Source organism: Lactuca sativa, chromosome 7 (assembly GCF_002870075.4).
Source record: "Lactuca sativa cultivar Salinas chromosome 7, Lsat_Salinas_v11, whole genome shotgun sequence".
In the NCBI taxonomy this organism is placed as follows: domain Eukaryota; kingdom Viridiplantae; phylum Streptophyta; class Magnoliopsida; order Asterales; family Asteraceae; genus Lactuca; species Lactuca sativa.
The window spans coordinates 51,698,192-51,706,324 of record NC_056629.2 but is presented as its reverse complement, the minus strand read 5'-3'; the positions used below and the strand labels follow the sequence as shown (position 1 = coordinate 51,706,324).

At 27.7% G+C, this 8,133-nt stretch overlaps 1 long non-coding RNA gene across 9 annotated transcripts; it reads left to right on the top strand.

Moving 5' to 3' along the window:
* Nucleotides 1-426: 426 nt before the first annotated feature.
* Nucleotides 427-4,566, top strand: LOC111905411 (uncharacterized). 9 transcript variants are annotated; one of them, XR_008225234.1, is made up of 5 exons: nt 427-582; nt 706-1,431; nt 1,543-1,822; nt 2,466-2,537; nt 2,621-3,751. It is a non-coding gene; the product is annotated as an uncharacterized LOC111905411 (long non-coding RNA). The 9 variants fall into 9 exon arrangements; XR_002854861.3 differs by lacking the exons at nt 2,466-2,537; nt 2,621-3,751 and adding an exon at nt 1,919-2,455 and having other exon boundaries at nt 706-1,135; nt 1,335-1,431; XR_002854856.3 differs by lacking the exons at nt 2,466-2,537; nt 2,621-3,751 and adding an exon at nt 1,919-2,455 and having other exon boundaries at nt 1,543-1,617; nt 1,746-1,822.
* The last annotated feature ends 3,567 nt before the right edge of the window (nt 4,567-8,133 follow it).

The window sequence follows — 8,133 nt, the reverse complement described above, 5'->3', positions numbered from 1 at the left end:
ACAATTCTGGACTATTTCTTTTACAAGGTATATTTTTCCATTTTTGTAAATTGTGTGTCCACGCGTTCATTTGTCTTTTTTTCACCGCTTTCTCCACCAATAGAAAGTGGAGGATCTTTGTTTCATTTGGTCCCTATAGTTTTGTATAAATGTTAAAAAAACGTCTCATTTTTGTTTTTTGGGCAGAAATTGTCCTCCATTTATTATTATTATTATTATATATATTAAAGATGTGAAAAGTTTTAACAGTTTATAGGAGTTTTGGTAAGAATGGTCCCTGTATTATTGTTAGTCTTTTATTGTTGGAAAGTTTATTTATTTGGGGGGTTTTATGGAAAGTTAAATCCCAAAGGGACTTATGATCAATTTGAGTCCACCGCCTCACCGCCCCAGACGTGGTCAAATGTGTTCCCAGGTACGTGTCAATTTCTACTGATTTGCATGTGTCTTCTTCCTCTTAATTTGGTTTTCAATTGCTGAACATTATTTTCTTTTCCCTTGTGATTCTCTTTCTTGGTTGTCATCTGCTTTCGTTTCCCTCGCTTCCGACATAAAGGCTTTTAGGTATCGATAACAATCCAGGTTTGATTCCATTGCTGGCTCCATTTATTCTCTTCCGTATTCACTCTGTTCAACCTTCGAATTTCCCAGCCCCTAGGTGTTTTAGAGCATCTTTTTCTCATATTTTTACTGTTACGGAAGCAGGAAGACGCAATATCACCGCTTATACTTTCCATCGAAGGTTTAAATTGAAGTCCATTCTGTTGCGATGGTCAATCGATTCAAGGTTAATGCTTAATTAGTTCTATCCTAGAAAGTGAGTTTTAGAATCGTCGGCGCCCACAAGCCCTAAAAGCACCCCACCGGATCGATTTTGCTCCTTCTACTACTATGTTCTTCAATTTCATGTCCATATTCCTCCTGTATCTTCTATTTCAGATGTGTACTCGATTCCCAACTTCGACGACAATTCGTTTTCCACTGTAACTATGTCGGCTTCAAGGTATGCTCTCTGTACTTTACTTTATCTCTTCAGATCTTTCTCATATATGTTAGCCTGAAGTACAAATCATCTGAGAAAATCGATCAACTGAGGGTAAACGAGTACTCACTTTTGACATATACAATCTCAAAGGTATGTCTCCATTACTGCAGATTTCGGTTGTATTCGTTTCTTCAAACTGTTAACTACTGGGAATCATAACTCTAGGGCTTACATTTTAGTTGATCCTATTCTCTTTGCTTTAAATTTTGAAAATTTTAGAACTTATCTTCATTTATCTTCCTATTTTTTGTTATTATATTGCTAACGTATTTATGTTTTGACCTTTCAGTTTGTATGTTTGACCGGAAGAGTTTGCTTTCTGATGGAGTTAGATCTCTTATTCATAAATTTGAAGAACACAAACCTCATGTTCTTTTTGTGTTCAGGTAGTATTCACTATTCAATTGTTTCTTAGTGTTGTGCAAATTTAGTTTTTCCTTTTGTTTTTAAATTATAAGCTTTGGTGTGTTGTATTTACAAGTCTTTGTATGTTGTAGTGGTGTCCAAACAGGCCTTCTGTGTTTGGAAGTTCAACAGAGGATGGTTGTCTTAGTATTTGGGATTATGAACATGTAAAAAAAAGTGAAAGATCATTGCTTTTTCTTGCATGAAACACTTTTTTTTTGTTTAGTTTTAGTTTATTTTGGCTTTATACATATTTGCTATTTATCTGATTCTCCCAAGTGATTTCAATTTGTAGTGCCTGCCCCTGCTGCTGTTGGTTTCGATTCCATCATAAGAATCAGTGCAGCTAAAGCTTCAGCCACATCTTTAGAGGTAACAAAAACAAAATTTAGTGTAAGACTTAAGTTTTTTATTTAAAGCTTATCTGATTTCATAGAAATAAATTTTTTTTTGATATTTTTTCTACAGGTATATATTTTTCTACCTTTGTTGTAGATTTTGCTCCATCAAATCATCAAAATTGGAATTGTACAGTATGTAGTTTCCCCATGAACAAAAAAAATCTCTCTTTTTTATTGCTATTTCTTGCTGATGATGAACATAACACATATTGCTTCCTTCTTTAACAAATGATCATAAAAGTTTTTACAACTGTGATTCTTTAAGCCTTTGATGTATATTGTGAAGGTGAATTCAAATGGGGTTGTGGGTAAGATAAGATTTCACAATTTGTGATTCCAAATGGATTATAAACCATAAACAATTATTTGCTAACATTTTTTTCCTTGATTTTTTTTTAAATGTATAGGTATCCTTACACGACTATTATTTTAAATTTAGGGTTACTATTGTGCTATTCACAATGTCTTCTACAAATCGATTTTCTTAATTGACCATTAACGGCCTGAAGTACTCTACTTTTAATATTCTATAACATATCCCTTTGTAGTATTTTTTTTTTGACATTGATTCATTAAGTAATAAAATAATTATTATTTTCTTTTCCGTTTCAAAGCATATAAAGTGCTTGCTAATCTTTTGGAGGCACTAATATGTGCAATCTTCATCAAATATTCACTAAATTCAGGTTCTAATTTTCCAAAAATCTGTAATTATTTATCCATTAGACAAAGGTCTGAACTAGAGCTGATAAGTTCAGCTCATGCGCAGCCTGGAAGAAGTCTGCAGCTTGGTACATCATATCTTCCTTCTTGCAGATCAACCCAAGGTTAAATGTAGTTGAGAAACAAATAAAGGACGTGATAAAATTTTGCATTTTTTGGATCATATTGCCCCTGCACACTTTTTATATCAATAAAACCAATTTTTTTCAGATTCAAGACCACATTGCCCCGAAAAAATTATCGTATCCGACCCCCGCAACGCGGGGCTCCCCACCTAGATGTTTACTATGAAACATTGTTCGTAAGGAAACCAAAAAAGAAAAAATGATATTCATGTTCCAAAAACGAAATTTTAAGACTTCGTCTTATTTTTGCAACATAAATCTCTATTTTAATGAGAAAATGGTTAGATCTTTTCCACAAAAAATGTTTTTTTTTTTAAAACAAATCATGATTCACGTCAACATAATAACAATTTCCAATTTCGCATTACAATGAACGTACACCCTTCTATTCGAATTAGCAAAAACAATATATCCTTGCATAATATGGATTCCAAACATTTATGATCTAGATGTGATTTATGATCTAGATGTGAATGCATCGAATTACTTGTCCCCAGTTATGCAAAGTAAGTCCTGTGATTTTCTTTTCTTTTATTTTTATTTCACCATTTTTTAGTTTCGTTCTGGATAGGGACTAAATTGTTTTAAGGTTTCATAGTGTCATCCGTCATTTCACAACAGGTCCACCACGAAACTGATATTTGTAAGGGAATTTCTTCAAATGTGACAAATTTTTGTAAATATTTAAAAATATATGTCGTATTCTCTTAAGGATCAGAGACACTATCTAGCATGTATACCCTGGGCAAGTTTATGCATCGGATAGGTGGGTCCTAAAACCCACCTAATTTTATTAATTATATCATAAATTATATAAAAAAAACTTTTTAGGACTTGTCTTAAAAAACTTCAAGGACCTATTCTAAAATGTTTGACAAAAAAATATATATTAGTATCTCAATAACCCATATTTCATAACCCAATGGATCACTCTACTTAAACTATATTAGATAGGCAGTAACTCAATAGCCTACAATTATTACCCGATAGATCAATCCATTTAAATAATAGTATAATACCCACTAGTCAATAACCCACTACAACTTAAAATTAAATAAAGAAAAATAAAATCTATATATATATATATATATATATATATATATATATATATATATATATATATATATATATATATATATCTTTTATACTTATAAAACTAACATTTTTTCTTTAAATCTCATGCATTTGAATCCCCATTTTTTAACTTCCTCAAACCACATTAATTTAAAACTTCCTTTTTTTAACTAATGCAACTCAAAAGTTTTCTTAATTATGATTTAACACTCAAAAGTTTCATAACTTATATTATGTTTAATTAGCATTTAGTGAAAAGTTTACTATAAAAAGACCAATCTTTTGTGTCTTTTGTGTCATTTAAAATCTTACATGTATGAAGGATTTGAAGATATTGTGATTCAAAAGTTTTCATATAATTGAAGCATTAATGATCCAAATATGAGGATTTGAAGAAATGGGTTATGTCGCATCAATGGTAATTGTAATATGATTTTTTCTTTCAACCAAAACAAATGAATCTTTTATATTCTTTCTTTATATTCAGTTTCTCATTTAATCTTTATATGTCATTTTTATGTATTATTCAATCTTGAATGTTTTGCTTGGAATATCTTTCTGATTCTTCTTTTTCAAGGAAAATATTTTGATTGCAGGTTAGTGAAGAATTGTTATCAAGTTTCTATGGTTGAATGGTGTTAAATGAAGAAAGAAGATTCATAAAATGGATATAGGTTTTTTTGTTTGAGCAAAGTTGACGAATGTTAGTTTTTTTTTTGATTTAAATGTATGCATATGTAACATCTTTATGTTCAACCACCTAATGCTCTTATTTATTTGATTGTAATTTTTCTATTTTGATTATGTTTATTTTCTATTTTTTTTGTTGGGTTATCCTACAAAACTTATTTAAAAGATAACATAATTTTGAACATTTGATATGTAATTATGATAGACTTATCATGATATGTTCTTTATATAAAAGTAACTTATCCATATTACTACGACAAGAATTACATATAACATGTATATACGCCTATGTATATTATAAATTTATAATTAAATACCTTTATGTTTAATAATTGAAGGGATTAAAATGATGCATCAAAACCAATTATTTAGACGAATATAATAATAATAATAATAATAATAATAATAATAATAATAATAATAATACATTTCCATGTACCGCATTCATTTGAAACTCACGCTACAACTCAAGAGTTTTCTAATTTATGTATATTTATTAGTTACAACTCAAGAGTTTTTAACTTATGATTATTAATTAGTAATCACTAATAACTTTTTATTTTCCTTTCTTTTATAAGGTTGTAAAGTTTTGCTCTCTAAAAACATTAATGTATTTAAAGAGATTTGTGATTTAAATATGAAGAGTTAATACAAATGTTATAATAGATGTTTTAGTATTTTTATGTTCTTAAAAGTTATAGTGTTTATTTTTCATATTTTTTATTATTCGTTGTATATATATCTTTTTTAATACAAATGTTATAATAAATGTTTTTCTATTTTTATGTTACTAACAGTTGCAGTTCATATTTTTGTTTATACGTTTTGTTACCTGTTATATTATCATTCATTTGATATATAATTTACACAATTTTAAACGGTTTATAAAATTATCAAATATTTGTATATATCACAACGACTTAAAAATAAAACTATAATGTTTAAAAAAACTAATATGTTAACTATATGTTTGCTTTACTACTAACATTTTATTTCAAAGTAGAAATATTAAATAATAATTTGGTAAACGTTATTATTTTAACTATGTAATTTTATTCTCGCGCAACGCGCGGGAATTCGTCTAGTATCTCTTATAAAGCTAGCATTTTTCCTTTCACAACATTCATTTGAAACTCTCATGCATTTTTCCTTTCAGCACATTCATTTGAAACTCCCAAAGCTTTTCAATTTCTTCCTAATAATTGTTATAAGTTGCTTAATAAAATTAAATAAATATCATATATAAAGTGTAATCATATACAAACTAAATTTTAATATTAAAAGAATATATTTACTTCTACTTATAAAGTTATGTTTTTTTTTTAAATTTTAACATATTATACTTAATTTATTAGTTTAATATATTGTTTGGTGTAAACCATTATCATTTTAAAGCTACAACTTTTGAACTATTTGTATAAAATACTTACATTATAAATTTAAATATAACATTACATGATCAACTTAAATATAAATTTTAGTTTAACTTAAATAACCCAAATAATATTTTGTAAATAGTAAAAAGTGATAAATTATAGTGTCTTTCTAATTATGATTATAAGTTGGTTAATAAGGTTAAATAAATATCAAACCTAAAGTGTAATCATAAATAAATTGAATTTCAATATTAAAATAACATCATTTTTACTTCTACTTATAAAGTTATGTCTTTAACTTTTAACAGATTATACTTAATTTATTAGATTAAGATGTTATATATATATATATATATATATATATATATATATATATATATATATATATATATATATAAATCATTATCAATTTAAAGCTACAGCTTTTGAACAGTTTGGACAAAATACTTAAATTATTAGTTTAAATATAACATTACAATATCAACTTAAATATAAATTTCAGTTCCACTTAAAAAACCCAATGAATATTTTGTGAATAGTTAAAAGTGATAAATTGTAGTGCTAAATGCAAAAACTGAATTATAATCTCAATTCAACTAAAATATTTCTTAAAAATATATGTATAATCGTTAAAAGTTTTCAAATACGTAGCTTAAAATAACTCACAATAATAATATTTAAATATAATTCTATATAAAAGATTATACTGTTACCTTTAAAATCAAAAAAACAATGTTTGATATTTTAAATAATTATAATAAGAGAAATTAAAACGTTAAACAAATAAATTTTAAAAAATTAATTAACAATAACAACAACTATAAATAACATTAAACCATATATCATATTTAATTTTATTCATGAGTAACTCCCAGCTAGAAGTCATTCAAACGGTTGAGATTATGCAGTTATAATAGATGTATATATTATCATATAATTCAAAATAATCAATATATTATCAATTTAGTATACGAATTATTATATCAAATTTAACAACAACGTTATTGTTATATTTAAAAAAACATATATTTGTAAAGATTTCAACTATATAGGTGTTTCTGCTCAACGCGCTGACATTCGCCTAGTTTTTAAAATAAAAGGTGCAATATATAAACGTCAGTTGTTCCTTGCGACTACCGACTAGGTAGTAGGTACCCAAGCATTAATGATATTTGCTATTGTTGAACACCGATCGACCTCCATGGCCCAAAAATATTTTTAGACCGGGCCCAAAATAGATGATGAGTTTTTCAATGATATTTACGATCACATGTTGAAAAAATGTTTCGAAAAATATTAGTAACGATAAAGTTATAAAAATATGTCAAGGAATAAATTGAAGTAGTTCAACACATTGTTGTACGTTGAACAGATTGTGGCACCGTTTGAGGTATTTCTGTAAGTCCTCGAAATGGAATGATGAAAGACAGGATTTTTATCCAAACATTAATTGGCCGTGTATTAACAAATGATATATATATATATATATATATATATATATATATATATATATATATATATATATATATATATATATATATATATATATATATATAGGTTCACAATGTATTGCTACTAGAAATCAAGATATTGGGGTTGGACTTGTCAGTAGATTCATAACTTTTAGAGCACAACCAATCTCTATTCGAACCCCCTTTACTTGTAGGAGTACATCTTGGATTTGCCAATTATGTTATGGTCGGAGTCCAGCTCATGACGACCTGGTCGAATTAGGAGAAGTTGTAGGTATTTGTCACACCTCCAAACCGGAACGGCGGAAACGTTCGGGGGTGGAGGACGTCATGCGTAGTATCACAACAATTGTATCATAACAAGCATAGTAAACACAACCAGACATTGAATACATATGTGAAAAAGGTTTACATTGTTTAATACATAGTTTTTATTCCTAGTAAAAGTAAATAGACAGACGGGACTCTAACTCCTCGTCTTCTCCGAACTCCAGGAAGTACATGTCTACTAATTCCCTGAGAATACAAGCAGTTTTGAAAAAAATATCAGAATAAAGCTGGTGAGTTCATAAGCGATAGTTTGTAATGAAAACTTGTTGATGAGCTCATAAAAGTGTTTTGTATAGTTTCAAGAAAATTCAATATTTTCTTTAGTAAAAATGTAGTGTTATCAGTTCTGTAGTAAACTATGAATATTTGTATGTTTCCAAGAAATTCCGATATTTTCTTTAATGAAAATCTAGCGTTATCGATTCTGTATAAGACCATGAATGTTCGTTACTGAAAACTGTAGTGATATGGGAAAATACTACCTCATGTGAC